The 18,843-nt window shown below is 33.3% G+C and overlaps 1 protein-coding gene across 11 annotated transcripts in view; it reads right to left on the bottom strand.

The window, feature by feature from the left end:
* Positions 1–18,843, bottom strand: part of LOC113498009 (latrophilin Cirl) — a 292,737-nt gene that overhangs the window by 179,862 nt on the left and 94,032 nt on the right. The gene's annotated exons all lie outside the window — the stretch shown is intronic.

The raw sequence follows: 18,843 nt of genomic DNA, 5'->3' as shown, positions 1-18,843 counted from the left end.
TGAACGAAAAACGAATCGAGGAATGTACGGTAAAATCAAAAAGTTACATCACTACGTATCAAAGCTGGCACATTCTTACACCATCCATCATTCCTTTCATCTAATCCTAATAAAATCGAAAAGGACAAAATCCATACGTTCACCATCCACTGTACTAGTTATTAGGCACCACTTGAATTATTCATAGGGCGAGGGTAGACCGAAAATCTTAACTTTTATAAGCAACTTCGAACTTTATCGGCTAAAGAATTAAGTCCAATTTGGAATGATAACTTGTTCTGAGTGTTCAATCTACGGATTTCAATCAGACCATTTAAATAGAGACTGGAGTCTTAACCAAAGACTATTGGTTTTTGTGGGTGGAGTTAAGTCACTGAGTTACTTTGTTGGACCATTGATGTTTTTTGCTTGGAAACCAGAGTACGAACTGAAGGTCTCAAGTGAATATTAAGATGTAGCCGTGCAATGAAATGTGAAATCGGGGTGCAAACGAACTTACTTATGGCATAACATTAATACTTATTACAAAAACGCTTTTGCTGAGACTCCTGCAGGTATCAGATTTGAAGCAAAAACAACAAGTAAAACTTTAATAAGTATTTTAGTAATTCTGTAAGATTACTCAGTTTGGTTTTCATTGTATACTGCAGTCCAAAATCCATCAATTTTCTAAACAAATTACAACGTTAATTGGTGTCTTTCAGAAGCGTTCATTTAACAAATATTTTCATTTTCCAAATCAAATTTTGTAAACAAAAATATTTGACGAGTTTTGTGATTTGTAAAGGACAAAAGAAGAATGAACGATTTAATTTTTAAGACAGACGACCGAGTCTTCTGTCATTATTTGTGGTAAAAACAAAATTGAATGGGATTGAAAAATTATGTTTTCATTCATTCAGACTATTGTCTGAGGAGTAAAGTAATAAATCACGTCTGCATCAGATTGTGTTTTTTTAGTTCAGCTTTCTAATTACGTCAAAGATTCACATCGAAGATAAGAAAACATTTTTCAAGATTTACAGAAGGGTAAAAGTAAAACTCGCGTTACACCGAGTTAATTTGAATTAACTTTTTATGCGGTAATAAAAAGACTTGAGTCCACGTTAACGTTTAGCATAAATCTGCAATATTTAAACAGTTTCTCCATTGGGAGGACACTTTCAAGTGTTCGGATAATATATTTATGCCCCGTAGCTCCCCCCTACCAAGAAACTTCGCCCCTGTAATAATGTCTCATTATTATACCAATAATTGTGAGGGGCGACTTGACTGACAGCTCCTTATTGACAAGAAACTTTTTGCAATTTTCAATATTATTAAAATTGATGGTGAAATACTACACTAACGAGTCTGGTTTAATTTACTAGGTTTGTTAGCACCAATTTAACAAAAGTTTGTAGACGATACAAGTAAAAGCAAAATGTAATTTGAATAAATTTATACGATAGTTGTATTTGAGACGTACAATAAAACTTTTATTCAGTCACTTTGTTGTGAATCTTTGCTTAGGAATAGCATGAATCACGCATATTTTAAGAGAAGCGAAGATAATATATGCAAACCTAAAATATGTAAGCGAAAAAGACAAAATGGTGGAAATTTATGCAAACACGAATACAACACGACCATAAGGAGTTTTACAACAACATTAGCATTCGACGAATAGAGTGTTACATACAAATTACTACGATATATGGTTATTATTAAATTATCAAAAAACGATTCCAACGAAATTATTCCGCGGATTTAGGCTCATAATAACTAATTACATTAACATAAATGTTCAATTTAATTTATTTAGAAGACAAAAAAAAAGTTGGGAAGTAAAAATCCTCGGAAGGAAGGTATAAAATTTTAATTATGAAAAGTTTGTCGGCGACTGTACCGGAGGACAATGGGCTTAAAATGGCGCGGATGGAAAGGGTGAGATTCTTAGAGAAAATATTATTTAGTTGGTTCGATTTTGCGTACAAAGGGCCGATGGGGGTCCAAAATTTGCTTTTAACTTGTTTGTTCGAGGATCGGTTTTGTTGACACATTATATAGCTGTTTAGTCCCGATTATTAAATTCTAAATTGATGGCTTAGATGTGCGCGATCAAAGAATTTGATGATTACAGATTTGTTTGATGCTTTGTTTGCTTGTGACGTGGTTATTTATTGGAAATATTCATATTCATGTTTTATATCACGCTGGCAATTTTATTAAAACAATACATTTTTGTTTTTTTTTTGTAATAAATTTTTCTTGTCACCACACTATGGGAGCCAGCGGATGGACGGTGTCGTCGTGGGAGGCCTAGGAAGCGGTAGCGAGACGACCTTAACGCTTACCGCGCGGGCTAGTTCCATAAGGCCCAGGACAGAGAATCGTGGAAGGATTTTTCTAGCAGTGGGAAACAGTGGAATAGATAATACCTATCGCATTTTTTATCTTTATTTACTGATTTTATTACATTTACCACAAAACCTTTTTAAAATTTTAAGTAAGACTTTTGCATATTTGAAAGAGAGGACAGTACAAGACATATAGCTTTGTCTCCCTTTCAAAACTGCATGCCTTTACCTAAAGAGGTTATATTAACCCTCCCCTTCTCACTGCCTGTCAAAGTACAACTACAAGCTAATCTTACAATATCGGTATCTTAAGTTCTGCTACCTAAGTTAGGTAAGGCCAGTTAGATGAGAAACTTTATATCTCGTTGACAGAGGAGAACTCCAGCTAAGTTTATGTTAAATAATCAGGGATCTGTGTATAATAAATATCTGGTCCTTATTGATAGATAATGTTGGTATTGATAGGAAAATGTCTTGGAAAAGTTAGGTTAATTTTTATTGTAATGTATCTTAAAAGGAAAATATGAGCATGGTAAAGGAAGGAGGCATTCCTAAGGGAATCCTTATATTGACTATCATTCTCGACTGAATTTTAATCGATAAAGAGGAAGTTCTCATTTGTCAGTAGATTTTACTTCTGTTTCCTCAAAATTTCAGACTGGATGAACCGATTTTGTTGATTCATTTAACATAAAATTAAATAGCTATCATTCGTTCTCATAAAAAATACATTACGTTTGTCTTATTAGCTTTCATTTGAAGTCGGTTGTACGTTGTTGTTATTAAAAATATTATTAGATATCAATGCAGTTAGCCTAAGCGCAGGTACAGGACTTCGACCGGGCTTTAGACCAGGCCCCGAATTGGTCCGAGAATGTATCTAATTATGTTGCTGGGAGTATTTTTTGTCGAATAGGACAATTTTACATATATTTTTCGCGTATATACAAGTACATAATACCATAAATCTAAGCTATAATAATATTGTAAAGTTTTATTAAGATTTGTTGAGCAGTTGTGTTAAGATAACAATAGCTGTCACAAATTTTCTTATTTATAATTAAAACTAGAAGATGATTTATCTAGGGTTTCTATTCACAGCAATATCTGTTAGATAAAACTTTGATAAACAAATATAACAATAAAAGTCCGAACGAACCAAGGGGAGTTGTAATACTAATTAAAAATTTACATTTTGAAAGGATGTTTTAATTCATTATTAAAATTTCGCGGCCGGAGTCGCTTTAACGCGAATAATTCACGTCAAATAACGTATTATTACTACGGTATACATGCTAGGGTTGCCACTTTATTGTTTTGTTAATTAATTTTGTAAGCATGGTGCTCATTAAGAAAGATATATAGCATCAAGCTTATCTTGATTTTTTAGTGGCCAGTATAAAAAAAATATTCTTTAAATAAAATATTAAGAGATTGATTGAATTATTACGTCATTCGACTTGTGTATAATCATAGATCTTTAACAGCACTAAAATATAAAGTAAGCAATTAAATCAAAACATTAAACAAATTTGATACAAATCGTAAAACGCTGATAAAACAAGGACCAATGTCAAAGAAATCAAGTTTTTAAGAGTATTTTTTTCCAATACTAGTTAATCTTGATATTATGTCATCGAAATTGAAATTCTAGATAAAAAACAATCGTAAAAATATTATTGTTTTCGGAACTCGATTCTGTGAGTCAGAAAACGTTAATATATTTTCATTATCATTACGAATGCGTACAACATTTACTGAGATCATCTTTTGCTAATATATGCATATGTTGGCTATAAAAATATGCTACCTGTGCCCTAACGGCTTCAAGGAACAATTTTAATATCATTTTTAATTTATTATTCTTCATTTATTAGGTATACCAACAACATAACATACATTTTTTACAAATTTAAAAGTGAATAACATATTTTCTCGTATGCATTATAGGTACACACAGCATTTTAAATATAAGTGTACTAAGGTTTTTTAATGTATTTATATTTAACTTAATTTTACTTGTACAAAGTACTAGTGGTAATCAAACAAGTTAACCAGCTATATCTAAGTAGAACAAAACAAAACATGGATTTTTTTAAATTGTTTTTATAAAAATAATTTTGTTTTTTTTATTGGTCTTTAGTCTTGACAACCCTACCAACAAGCAGGGTTCCGTTGGTGCCCATTGTTTTATTATGTAAACCACCCGAAAAAGGTCTTTTGTCCTTAATTCTTTGGTTGGAATCTTTTCTAACTTTAACCCTGAATTATGGTGTTTAGCTTTAATCACTTGCAACCCTTGACACTTAGTGAAAAGGCAAATTATTTTGTGTTTTTCTATTGTACGATGTTTTGGTTATGTTTTTATAAGGCTAATGACTTTTCTAACAATACTAGAAAAAAGCTTTTGTTGTCTGATTAGCCAATCCAACATTGTATACATATTATATAGTTTTCGCAATTCTTGGAATGACTAGACCAAACAATATCTACTTATTCATAAAAATTCATTCGATTGAGAAAAAAACTACAACGAAAATACGCATTCAATTCAAAACGTATCCAACCAATTTATAAAATCAAAATACCTTCCATTTGAGTAATATTTTATAATGTAATTTCTCTATGCATTCAAAACCTACGTCAAACGAAGCTTAAGAAACAACAACTACATGTATAACGACCATAAATTTCGGTTTTGCCCGTACACACCTAATTTTAGTTAAATAATTGCTCCCTTTACTCTCGACTGCACACGTTAAACTATTGTTTTGAACTACATTTGTTCACTAATTACCACTCACAATAGACTAATTTTACACTCATAATGTACTAAGAAAAGTTCAGCTTAATTGTTCATTGTTTGAAGTGTAAAAATAAATTTCTTGCTTTGAATAACTTTATTTTAAGATTGATAGTTTTTTGGATTAGCTTAATATGCGACGATTCTGAATTGCTATGTGCGTAAAAATATTAAAATTCATTTTATAAAGCTTTTGTTAGTGGTTCTGTTAGGTTGGAGGTCTGTCATCTTTTCAAGTCTATGTGTTAGGTGGTTTTAGTTTTGATATCAAATTTTATCTAAATAGGGCAAATATTTGCGCGTAGACATGAAACAAACCTACACAAGGTTATGTCTTTAAAAACATACATAAACATTAAGTTTCATCTTTTGTATAATGTCTTACGATTAACTTCTTACCGAAAATATTTGTTCAAAGTGCCCACGTTCTAAATGACCAAGCTACAAATAAACTTGAACAACAAACAATACTACACGGCACCGTTTCATCAAAACTCTCCCATTTTAATTTTCCCCGTAACAATTTCACTGTGGGTTCACTGACCAGACACCATTGATGTCAGAAAAAGTTTTCAATAAAAAAAGCCGATGGTAACTCATCGAGATGAGAGTCAGAAATATTAATATCGGTATGAAAGCTTATGCGGCCTATTGTCAACAAGCGGATATCGCGCGCGAAATATAACGAGTGATGTCGAAATCGGCGCCAGATGGACGATATTCTTGTACCCTTTTAGAGGCAAATATTTAAACTTTGTGGCTAACTATTTGTTTTAACAATTAACAAGGCTGTGATACCGATGAGACAAAACAGAACCTTTGAAAAGTAAATATAGAAGGTATTGTTTACTTTTTTTAAAGAATTATTACACTTGTCGAAAAGATTCGTGATTTACAAAACAATTATATATAAATTTAGGGACTAATGGTGTTGTGTTATTAAAATTATTGAAAATTGAAGTGGTGATAATTTTCAACAATACAAGTGCAATTTCAATTTTTAAAGCGAGTGGTTATGAAAATCGGGGCATAAAGGCTTACCCCCACTTGTTAGGGATTAAGGTACCCTTTTGTGAAAAATATTGCTGAATGTGCGTTTAATCTGAAATGGGAGGGCCATGCTTCGGTAGGTTTTTTGTAAAGCCTTTTTTTATTCTTATTCATGATAATCTGGGAGCAATTTTGCTGGAGATCCCAGTATCGTGGGCATTCCTTTCTCTCGGTACGTTGCAATTTACCCCATTTGAGTATAGCTTAATGATACGATAATGGCGTCGAGTGTTTCGTCTGTGTTTCGCATGTTTTTATTTATGTTGTTTCTTGGTGTAAGATTGCTTTTTCCTGGTCCTTTTGATGACATTCGTTTATGTTTTTTAGGGTTTTTAATACATGTTGACAGAAGTATTTTTAAGACTGTGAATACATCGCTCCGTGAATACAAAAGGGCCACAATTAAAAAAAAGTAAAAATCGTTTTATTGCAAAAATGACACCTGAACCGACTATATATTATAGTGAAATAAAACTAATACGCACCTAATGATATATTAACATCTTATATTTAATTAAAAAATATATAAAATATTAAAAAAACAGTTTCAAAAATTGTATGTATTGTTTTGGCTGTCCTGTAAAATTTATGGATTTCGATCTGTGTCCTTTTTGTATTCAAGGAGCGACATGTCGCGATAAGTTGTTTCCTCTGCAGAGACGCATTTGTTTTTAAAGGAAAATTGTTTCTTTCTTTAATGCGTCTATTTAATCTACTTTGCTTTTTGAGGTTTCAGTACCCAAAGAGTAAAAACGGTCGATCTGTCCGCGAAATCTTCACAGATAATGTGTTGAACCCGAAACCTTTGACATTGCAGTCCTACAATCTTACTCCTAGTGTATTCCTATTAGAAGTACCTCAGCCATAGATAATATGAAGCATCATACACCATCTTAATAGACACCTGATAAGGTATTAGTAATTCATCTCTGCGTTCGCAAAACGGAACTTAATCACGCGTGGTAGGCACTTGGATGTATCCGGCCAATATATACATATTCATTGTATATGTATATCTGTATGTCAACTAACATCCTGTGACTGATGACTGTGTAGTTATGCAAATTATTGGTGTAATATTGAGGAAGGTTGTGTTTTGTATGGAAGTGTATTACCTAAAGGACTTGTACAATTTAGTGAGATTTTTTACGACTTACTAGTTATCATGTTTCTTTCCTATTTTTGGTTATTTGGAGTTGTTATTCTTGGCTAATTTTATTAAAAAAAAAACTAAGGAATTCCTTTACATTCTTTTGCATTAAGGTATATTGCCCTGTCACTTCCAGATAAGGAGACCGACGGAAATTCGAGAACATTTTGCACTTCACTGGGACAGAATTAGTCATTAAACATTTCTAGTTAAAAAAACTATTTTTAGCCTTTACAAAACGTTTATAAGGCTTGAACAATGCGGAAAACTTTCATGTCTTAACTCTACTATTCTTCTGCTCTTCTTAAGCTTATAAGACTATATTCGTCAAGAAAACGAACCCCAATTCAATGCAGTAATAAAAAGCACGAATTCGACAAAACATTTTAAATGTTTGACATTCAAAACGTCTGTATTGCCTTCGTAATAAGAGTCATTTTCCTTTGATACACAGAATTCTGATATCTACAATAACTTGAAAAATATACCTAGTCTTTATTTCTTTCTTCTTAAGACTCATTTTTTTATAGTATTGAAAAGTCCAATCTGAATAATGTATTACCTATGCCACAAATCGGGGATCAATTTAAGTCGAAGATATTCTCCCATTATAAAGGGGACGAAATATAAAAACCTATAAGGGTATATGTGAATACCTAATAATAATAATATTACTTATAGGTATAGAAATTTGTATCAAAATATATTAAAGACAATTTAAGACCTTAATTCTGAAGGTAATCTACCATGCAGAATCGTGATTCTGGCGCAAAAAGCTGCTAGCATTAAAAGAAAAGAAATGCTTAAATACATTGCTGTGTATAAACAAATATATCTTTACCAAATTCGTAATCTTTATTCTCTCTGATATTTTTAATCTCAAATAACCAAATTCGACATACGGAACTAAGTAAATAAACGCAATTTACAAAACAAAAAAAAACATATAATATTACTTCTATACAATAGGTAGGTGTACCAGATTAATCACTACAACCAATTAACAACCACAAAATCTTACATAACAAACATTAATTTGACTAAAACATCAACATCTAAATATATCTGTACTCGGTAATCGATATCGTCCATTTTAATAATCGGCTAATTCGATTACATCGGGCCGCACTATCACACGGGCAGCTCACACACACATGCACAGCTATAGGCTCGTCTATTGACGCAGTCCCGTCAAGCGTACCTGTCGGCAAGATAAGATGGCCGTAGGGTTGCCAATTGCCACTTGAAGTAAAAATAAAAAATAATATTTATTTTAATAAAATTTTGAAGTGTTTTGTTTTTGCTAGGTATTTGGTGGTTTTTTTTAAATGTAAATTACTTATAGCTTTTTACTTAATTATGTTGTTTTTAAATAATCTCTGTTGGTACGTCGATAATATCAATATTTTAATGACATTAGGTAATACTAGAAACATATCGTATTTTTCAATATTCATGTAATTTTTTTAGTTTTAGAGCAGGCGTAGCATTGAAGTGACGTTATTAAAAACAAATGCAGTTGCTTAAAAAAAAAACTAAAAATTCAAATAAAATATATTGGTCGAAAATAGACGAAAATTGAATCATTCTATAGAGCGTTAGCAAAAAATATGTAGCAAATTCGAGCGGAGTAATAAATATTTGATCCGTCACAGCCACGCGACTAACAAATGTATTCAACGTACGTTTTGTTAAAAAAGTTTTCGCTAAAAATATTCAGAACGAAATAAGTCAATATATAATTCTAGACTGTAACTGCACTGTTCGAAACAGACCTGTTCTTGTACCCAGTTAGAGATATTTGTTGTTGTTTTTTTGCTTTTGGATAATTCAAATGAATTTAAACTTTTGTAGTGTATAACTATTTTCTTAAACTTTATTTTAGAAAATTAGCTAGTTTTTTGAGTCATTTTCATTCATTTCATTTGACCTAGCCTTTTCCCTACTATGTTGGGGTCGGCTACCAGTCCAACCGGTTTCAGCTAAGTACCAGTGTTTTACAAGGAGCGACTGCCTATCTGACCTCCTCAACCCAGTTACCTGGGCAACACGATACCCCTTGGTTAGACTGGCTGTCAGACTTTTTCAAGCTTCTGACTACCTGTAACGACTGCCAAAGATGTAGGAATAACAGCCGGGACCCACAATTTAACGTGCCTTCCGAAACACGTTTTATGATATCATTTCGTTTTCTTGAAATAATAGAAATTCGAAATAAAAGTCAACCGAAAGTTCCTAAGATTATCACATTCAACTAAAGAACCACAGAAGAAAACTTTTCAGCTTTATAATAGATATAAATATCACTAACAACCTTTATTAAATAACGCTGTCCAAATACCAAAATAAAAAGTAGTAAATATATTATTTTTGAAATCTACTATGCTATCGAGCGTATCAAGTGGCAACCCTAAGTAGCAATCTAGGCGACCGGCTTGAATGCCGAGACGTGTTCAGCCAGCGCACGACATATGCTCAAATTTCGTATTTACTGCCTTCTCCTTAGGCCGGGGTTTGAAGGATACCATAATATTGCGAATAAAATTATATTGAAGGAGTATTTTACACATTTCTATGTAAAATAAAGCTTGAAGGTGAAATCGATACTTGTGTGCAGACTCTCGGTCATTAAAGATTAGAAGTTGTAAACTAAGATGAAACTGATCTGGTAAGGTATCCGTTAGGAGTTAATCGACTGTTTATTAACAGGTATATGTTTCTTAACTAGCTGTTGCCCGCGGTCCCACCCGCTACACAGATCAGGGTTAATTATGCTTATGAACTATCAGTGTACCAAATTTCGTCTATATCCGTTCAGTGGTTTTTGCGTAAAATAGGAACAAACTCAGCCCACAAGCTTTCGCTTTTGTAATATTACTAGGATAACACTAGTGTTGGAAGGAAATTGCTGCAATTTGGTAAGCAATAGTCTTGACTTCATCTAAACTTTTTGGAATATAATATTGAGAAAATATAATCTATGACTTCTAAATAAATACGATTGAAATAGGAATAACAGCCAAGCTCATTAAGAATCTTCAACTTTCAACAGAAGTGAAATACGAATCGAGAAATCTTATAAATATCATCCCTAGGCAATAATCTAGAACAAGATAGTCCAGAAGCCGCTTAGCTAGCTTTACATATTAAGTTTTAAGCCTAAGTATTACTACAACTTCATGAGAACTAGGCTTAAATTTACATCCATATTTAAGTTTAATCATCATATCAAATCAAATCTTTATTAATTACCATAATGTTACACAGGTGCTAAATTATAACTAGATTCATAGTTCGTTATATCGAAGAGAGGAATTATGTTAGGACGCCTTATTTTCATGACCAATTAGTAATTAATAGGAACAGAACAGCAGATAGAGATTGGTCGTTTTACCTTTTTTTTATTGTATAATTGGAAATGTTAATTGTTAAATGTTAGCTTTTATTAGAAAATTTAATAAGTCATTTTTTATAAGTAGGTATATTAAAGCAAAAAAAATAATTTTCTTTAGATTGCAAATCAGTCTATATTGTATTGATAACTTGATAACGTTCCTTTTCTTTTCAAACACAACAAACTCAAGAAATTTTGCTGAAACCAACAAAAAGTAACATATAATTCTAAACAAATAATCTAATATTTTGAGAGCATCAAAAACGTATTTTCTCCACTTTCATAAACACACGAACATGAAAAACCTATCACAGTTTGACCATCGAAACGCGTGTTATATCAAATATACAATATTTAGGGTTCCGCACTCAAATAGTAAAACTAGGCCCTTTACTGAGACTTCACTGCCTGCCAGCCTTTATCTCATAAACTCTGATAGGTACAGTAGAAATATTTATAGATAGTGTATTTCTATTGCCACTATACTATCCAATAAAATATAAAATTATAAAAATTCCCCCACAAGTATAAAATAGTTAAACCAATTTTTATCAAATACGTGTAAGAAAACTCGCAAGTAATTCACTTATAATACAAAACAAACTAAAATTGAAATCACTCAATCCGTTCAGGACAATGACAATGGTATGGAACCCTTTTTGCGCCAGAAGGCTTGCACTTGGCTGGTTTTTATGATACATGAGCCGAAATACTTTTTGTTTGGCATTTCGATAAAGTTTTCGGTTCCCAGATTCCATTAGGAAAGTTTACGAGACCGAGGTGAGCTATTTCGTCCTAAGTTCCGAATTCATGTTATGTTTTTCCCAAAAATATATTATTGATACTCATTTCTATTCGAAGTTGTAAGAACGTGGGGTTATTAATATACGAAATAAAGTTGGGAATATTATTTATTTATTGGTGTATCGCATATGATTTATAAATAAAATCCTTTTTTACTTAAATCTTTCTTGAGGATGAGTCTTACTAAAAAGAAGCAACGGTGCGTGAGTAAACGCATATTTATCGGCATTTCCCGACTAGTTTCGGACCCAACCGGAGCCAAACTAGTTCTACATTAAGCAGTCTTAAAACGCTTTTTTACTTTTGTGTTTTGTCTTTATAACTGAACGAAATATTACCAACCATGCGTCCTTTTAAATAGCACCAGTAACCATGTCCACAAACTTCAAAACAAACTCTATTTATCTCGTAAAAAACACTTTCTCAATCCCCTGTCAATTACGTCCTTCCGTTTGCTTTTGAGCTCTGCTTTTCAAATCAAATGAGTCAATATAAAAAACAGAGCCCCAATTTGCGCCAACATTCGGAAACAATGTCCTGGGGTGACATTTCGTCGTATCAATTGAAGAGACGGCAATAGATCCATTGTTTCTTATAGGTCAACGATTGTTTTAGGAAATGCCGCGATTATTGTCAGCAATGATAAATATCCTTGGAAATAATGAACAAAAATATTTTTATAATAACTATCGTGAGACTAATTCAGTATTAAATGATGTAACGGTTTACTACGCGGTACGCGGGATCGCAAGTCCTGTTCGACTCGCGATGCCGCCGCGTCAGCTCATGATTAAGGACTCCGATTGGGTCCGAAACTCTCAAAGTTGGGCACCCCCGATAAATACGCGTGAGTAAACCGTTACATCATTTAATAACAAAAATATTCCTCTCATACTAAAAAGACACCTTAAAAACTCTGGTCCTTCGATCCGAACGTAAATCAACGTCTGGTCCTTTATCCGCCAGTCGATGCATCACTTCACGTTTGAATTTTAATATTACAGCAATGAATTGATACCTATCACGAGCATATGTAAGGAATAACTTGCAAGACAGTGGAGACAGGTGCGCCTGTCAAGGCCCGTACGACCGTTTGGGTATACCTGTACATTCACTAAGATATTTAAACACCCGGCCGGTAGAGCTAAGGCATTAACGTACCTTCGTGTTGTAAAGATGGGGTATTACTGAGTTAATAAACGTGTATTCCTGTTGCGATAAAAGTTTGAAGGTTTTTTTTTAATGGAGTTTATTTTATTTGTATTGGAGTTAGCTTGCACATCAAGACATGATATAGGATATTTTTTTACATATAACATATGTGAAGAGGCAAACCCGCGGTCACAAGTGTATGAGACAGATGATATTTAAAAGCAAAGCCATGCACTGCATAATGTGGAAAGCAGTTGCATTTGATGTCGATCTTTGACAATGGCATTGAATAAATTATTGTACCCTACAAGTTGCAACTTGAAAACATTCGGGGGGTGCATGGCAAGAATTTTGGAACCCTACTATGGGTACTTTTTGTGGCAGTTCTTGAATTAAACTTGTAATAATAATGAGGTGTCACGTGCAGATCTTTTTAGATTAAACGAGGCATTTTGAAGATAAACATTCTATAGATGATGTTTTTTTTTGTTGTAACATTGAAGGGTAGTCATTTCATGAGAAGTGTCAGTAAAAAACAAGTTTTTGTAAAACAGCAAAATGACTTAATCTTGGGGAGTGGAACGAAGTAAGAACTAGATAGAATTCTATTGGCAAATACCTGAACATGAATAATGGCAGAAATTGGTGTAAAACGAATAAGGGCACGTGTTTAGCAGGTACATCGACATGAATAAAAAAAATTCTTTTGTTATAAGTAATCACGAATATTCCACGTGTTCTAACATTTGTTAATTCTCTTTCCTCAGAACTCAAACTCTAGCCAGCAGTCGTTTCTGTGTAAATTGTACATCTTTGTAACTGAGTGGTAATGAGAGCTAGCCCACTCGTTACATCGCCGCTTTGTGCGTCTATTTCCGTTCCATGCCCTTTGTGAAGTTTTTTTCCTCCGAAAATATCCCCAAGTGTAAATGTTGGACATGAAAAAATTCAAGAAATAAAGAGGGGTCCATTTTTAGCAAGATTGAGATGAGGTGATACCGCTTATATTTTGTTTCTCAAATAATTTATTTTAAAGTTATTTGGGTCGGATGAAAAGTAAAGGTAATTTGTCCGAAACGAATGAATATAATTTAACCAATATTATGTTCAGAAACAAGTTCTAATGTTAATGAAATGTCAAGATTTCAGCACACGTTATACTCCACCATTACTCCTTAATATCCAGTCATAACCCAACAAACACCTAAAATAATTCAACGAAACAACTAAAACGACAATGTAAGCAATCTCACACATATATAACACTAAAAGCGTGTCAAATACCGCCTAAAATGTTTCCATGTTCAACGGTTCGAATTTTATAGAGGCATTTAACCGTCTCGTCTTAACTCAACTTTTATACCTCAATAACAATTTCATAACGGCGACAAAAAAAAGTATAAACGGCGTCAATATTTACCTACGAAAATCGATATTTACCGAAGTACTTCGCCCCTCTTTAAATCACCCGGCTTGGGGGCGAGGGGCAATACTGGCGTAAATGATTTCCTTCTTACGATCGAGAATTGAGACATGTCTATTCCCCGAATACTACCAGAATACCGACGTATATATTCAAGCCGTTTTGCAGCGAACGTCAAAGGGACCGGCATTATTTTAGGGTTAGAAAGACCCTATTAAGGGGGTCCTTTTTGTCAAGCAGTATCAACTAAATCGATTGAGATTTAGTTATGTAAAATAGTGTCCCGTTCACGTAAAAGTTGAGTTGATTTACACAAATCTAATTTACTTCAAAGATCAAAGGACCAGCAACCAAATAATGACTTCACAAACATAAATCGCTGGGACTAATTAACAAAAACACGAAACAAAGGCAGTCGTAACAAAAGTCCTGTACATAAATAATGCCAGCTCTACACAGGAATAGTGCTAGTTGTTGAATAAAATGAAAAAATAAAATGGCTGCCGTCAGTCAATCACCGCGTAGAAAAGTGACGCGACGTAAATCCAGTGGCCAATAATTGGCGTCCACGTTCCATGGTCTATAGCATACTGTACTGTATAGACGCGGACATTTTTATTTTATTTCGTTTTTATCTTGTTCGAAATTCTTTCTTCTGATACAGATATCTTTTTGCTCGGTCTTTCTGTACGGACTGATCTTGTTAAGTTATTAGATATTTTTGTTTCTGTTTATGTATTTCTGAGAATGTGTTTTTATTCGAATTTGCTTTAGTTAACAACTGAATTATGAAACGAAAAGAATGTTTAAGATTGTCATAGCCGCGAGGGAATGGCTTCAATATTGTACAGCTTTATTAGGTTCTGAATCGTTACTTTTAATAGGTAAACTAGGGACTACAAAATTTATACCAAAAAATTATCTAATTAGCGCTAACGGCGACGGTTTAAGGACCAACTTGATTTTTGCCTAGTTTTTTGATACATATGATTTTGCCTAGTTTGGAGTCAAATCGACACCTGGGCGCGTAAACAAAACCCTTTACGGACAAAGGGTAGTGAAATGCAATTTCCACATACGATACACGCCCACAACGACTGTTGCTGACTCCTGAAAATCTAGACAGGCTTTTACAGTTTTCAGGTCAAAGCTTTGAATGTTTTTGAAGACAAAAATAACTGAGAGGCTGATGAATTATGGGGTGTACAGTGTACTATAGTAATGGTGTCGTGATAGGTATTGTGAGATGGAGAGCTGATGATGTGAGTAATTGATTACCAAACAATTACTGAACTTAATAACTTGTGTTTTTTTTAGTTATAGCGTCAGTTCGTTAGTTTAAGAGAAAGTAAGGTAAATTAGAAAGATGCAACAGAACGACCAAAGCAAAAGTTGCTTAACCTCGATGTTATTTTCATTACATTTGTTAAAGCGGCAACAGAAATACATCATCTGAGACAATTTCAAACAATTTCTAACTATGTAACTATAACTGTTCATGAGATACAGCCTGATGACTGGCAGACAGACAGCGGAGAATCAGTAATAGGGTTACATTTTACCCTTTAGGTACGGAATTCTAAAAACAACTCACAGTTTAAAAAACACAATTTACTTGAGTTCATAAATCTCTTTCTTAGCTAATAAAATGCTTTATCTATTTAGGTTATCAAGCCAGTCTTTCTTGTTTATACTGTTACAGAGGAAAGAAAAAAAAACGAGTTTTTTAGTCTTCTCACCCTTTACAATAAATTGTTTAAGGTACTTGAAAATATAGGGTGCGTTGACTTGTTTTGAAAGTTCCGTATGTTTGGGTCATAGTGTAGATTTATTGACACAGGTAGGTTCACAAAAAAAACACAATGTTTTTGTTATTTTCATAGCATTTCTTTGCAATGGAATTTCTTGTTATACACGTGGACAAAATTTTGTAGTTTCAAAACTATCGGTCTTACATTTTTTTAAACAAAGTGGTAATGTCTTTTTCTTTAGTAAACGGAGTCGTTTAATTAATACGTTAAAAGCAAATGCCTGTTAACAACTTTAACTATTGTCTGATTTTATCAAATCTTATCCAAAATTTAACCCATTATTTTAAATTATTCTCACAAAAACATTTTACAGCAAGCCGTGTATAAATAAACACCATCTTTTATTGAATAAATCTTAATACAAGCATTGCTTAATCGAACTACAAGTAGACCTGAAAGACCATTTCCTACGGAACCCCAATCACATGCAAGGTCACACACTCGGGTTTACTCACGACATCACGATTGCTAGAAGATACTCATTTCATGGTTCATTACATAGTATAATAGTTTTTATATACATGTATTCAATTTGAATTTTCTATTTGTAACATTTGGTACTGGTAGTTAAGAAGGTCTTGTCGTTGTGGGAGCGAGATGGCTATATTGCACGTATTGATGTCTCGCTTCTATGCTTACAACTTTTTGTAATAGAAAACAAAGATATTACATGAAAAGTTTTATTTTATTTCAAGGACTATTTTCTAGTTACTAGACTAGTTTTAATCAAGAAATATAATACTCGCTTTAAAGGGATCCGAACGGTTAAAAGCTAAAGAACGAAACCTAACGAAGTTCTAACGTCATAATACATGTCTTGATGCGTCACTCCGTCTGTCAAATGAGGAACAAACAAATTACATTCTATCAAAGAGAATTATGGGTCATGGCCATATAGGGGCAACCATATATTTTGCACGGAACCAAACCCAATCCCCTAGAGCTTTCAAAACCCTACAAAATAACCACAGGAGCATAACGAACGTTTTTATTAACACCACAGTGACAAGTACACCTAACGACCCTGACCAGATTAACAAGACCTCCCCTCGTCTCCATTGTTCTATTAACCGAAGAAAGAATCGTTACCGAATCAAAACTCAGGGGTCATTCGAAATTGGTCAGTGTTGTCACAGCTAATATTGTAAACACGTGTTTGCCACGTGTGACACCGATTTGAGATAATGTTTTGTAGGGAGTGGGTATATTCGGAATTGTCCGGAATCAGCAATTACTGCGACATGTGGCCGTGTGGAACTGACGGGGCTGTTTTTGAACGTGATTTTCTGGGTACTTCATCGAATGCTGGATCGGTCTGTGATTTTCGAATTAGGTGAATTTATTTTGGGACCAAAATAGTTGAATTTCACCTAATACTGTCGCCCATGATACCTCAAATGTATTGATTGAACAGTCACATTTCCTATTAAGAAGTTGTCATTGTCTTACATTTGAAGTTTTCTATTCGATAATCCGCTAATGCAACGTCTGCCCATGAATAACTAAAAGTTGTCGCTCTATGGGTGCTTTGCCAAGAATGCCAAGTAGTGGGAGATTAAAGACAAAAAAATCGAAAGTAACCAGTGTCCTTTTTTTTTGTCCAGTGGAAATCCTCATGGACATCCTTCGCCCTGGGGAAGGCGAAGTGGTGTGCCGGACTCCTACCGGCTAAAACCACTGGAATGCTTCCCGCTTCCTTTAGTCGGGGGCCAGAACTAACTTATACGCTATCGAGATTCTTTTTGCTCTTTGTCGTCTGTCAATAACAAATTCTTTCTCTTTTCAACCGACTTAAAAAATGAAAATTTACTCAATAATTTCATTAAAATAATAATGACATTATTGAGTAAATTTTACCTGGTAAGTTACCTGGAACTTTGGGCTGGATGAGCCGATTTCGTTGATTCATTTAACGTAAATCATCATTTGGTCGCATAAAAATTTCATCAAGTTTGGCTAAGTAGTTCGTATTTGAAAAACCAATATTGCATCTATTAATTTTTCACTGAAATAAATTATAAATATATACAGGCTAACTTAGTAGTAGATACGGTACCTACTTTAAAACCTACCTACCCTCAAACAATACTATATACCCTCGGAATGGTGTCAAAACAGTCTGTGGTTATTATTTTTGGGTCCGTTCCTTTGTGGGTAAGACAATTTAACTTTGCAAGACATTCTATTTCGGGCTAGCGTTCTTGTTTCTTACCCGAATTTTCCTTGCAATACATATTATTTTTAAACAAGGTAAATATTAGGATTCCAATTCAGAATTCTCAAAAAGTAGGTATCATACTAACATTCCGAATCTGTAGAGTTTGTTTGTTTGAACGCGCTTTTCTCATTAACTAATCATCTGATTTGAAAAAATATATCTCGACGATAGAAGAGTGACACTTCTAAATAAGTACTTAAAAACAAAAAATAAATAAGACCAAACAATCTTACCAGACATTCCTCAAATTACATTTTAATATTCAATAAATAAAAACCAATATTTTCTGAAAAGAAGGTTCTAGACAGAAAATCTTTCAATTAATAATAAAAACAATGCTATCAATTGCTTTGATTAAATATTTTGAATTGGAATCACAATAGGAAAATTCATTTTCTAAATGAAATGCAGAGTTATATCAAATATCTTTGTCTCTTCAAGCTTCCATTTTAAGTAATATTTCAATTAAAAGACGATAAAATATGACGAAGATCACACTAATTATATAAACACAAAAGTTATATTTGTGGACTCTTAACGCTTAAACGTCTTAACAAATGTTGATGAAATTTCGTGTAGAGTTATTTGACATTTTGTATTAACACATAGACTTTACTCTTGCAAATCCTTTTACCTCACTGCAGAAATAAAATGTGTTTTCACTTATGAGCGATATCTACGCAGGCATAGTCGAGGGTA

This window comes from Trichoplusia ni, chromosome 10, assembly GCF_003590095.1.
Source record: "Trichoplusia ni isolate ovarian cell line Hi5 chromosome 10, tn1, whole genome shotgun sequence".
NCBI classification, from domain to species: Eukaryota; Metazoa; Arthropoda; class Insecta; order Lepidoptera; family Noctuidae; genus Trichoplusia; species Trichoplusia ni.
Note: the sequence above shows the minus strand (reverse complement) of the source record. Positions and strands in the feature narration are given on the sequence as shown.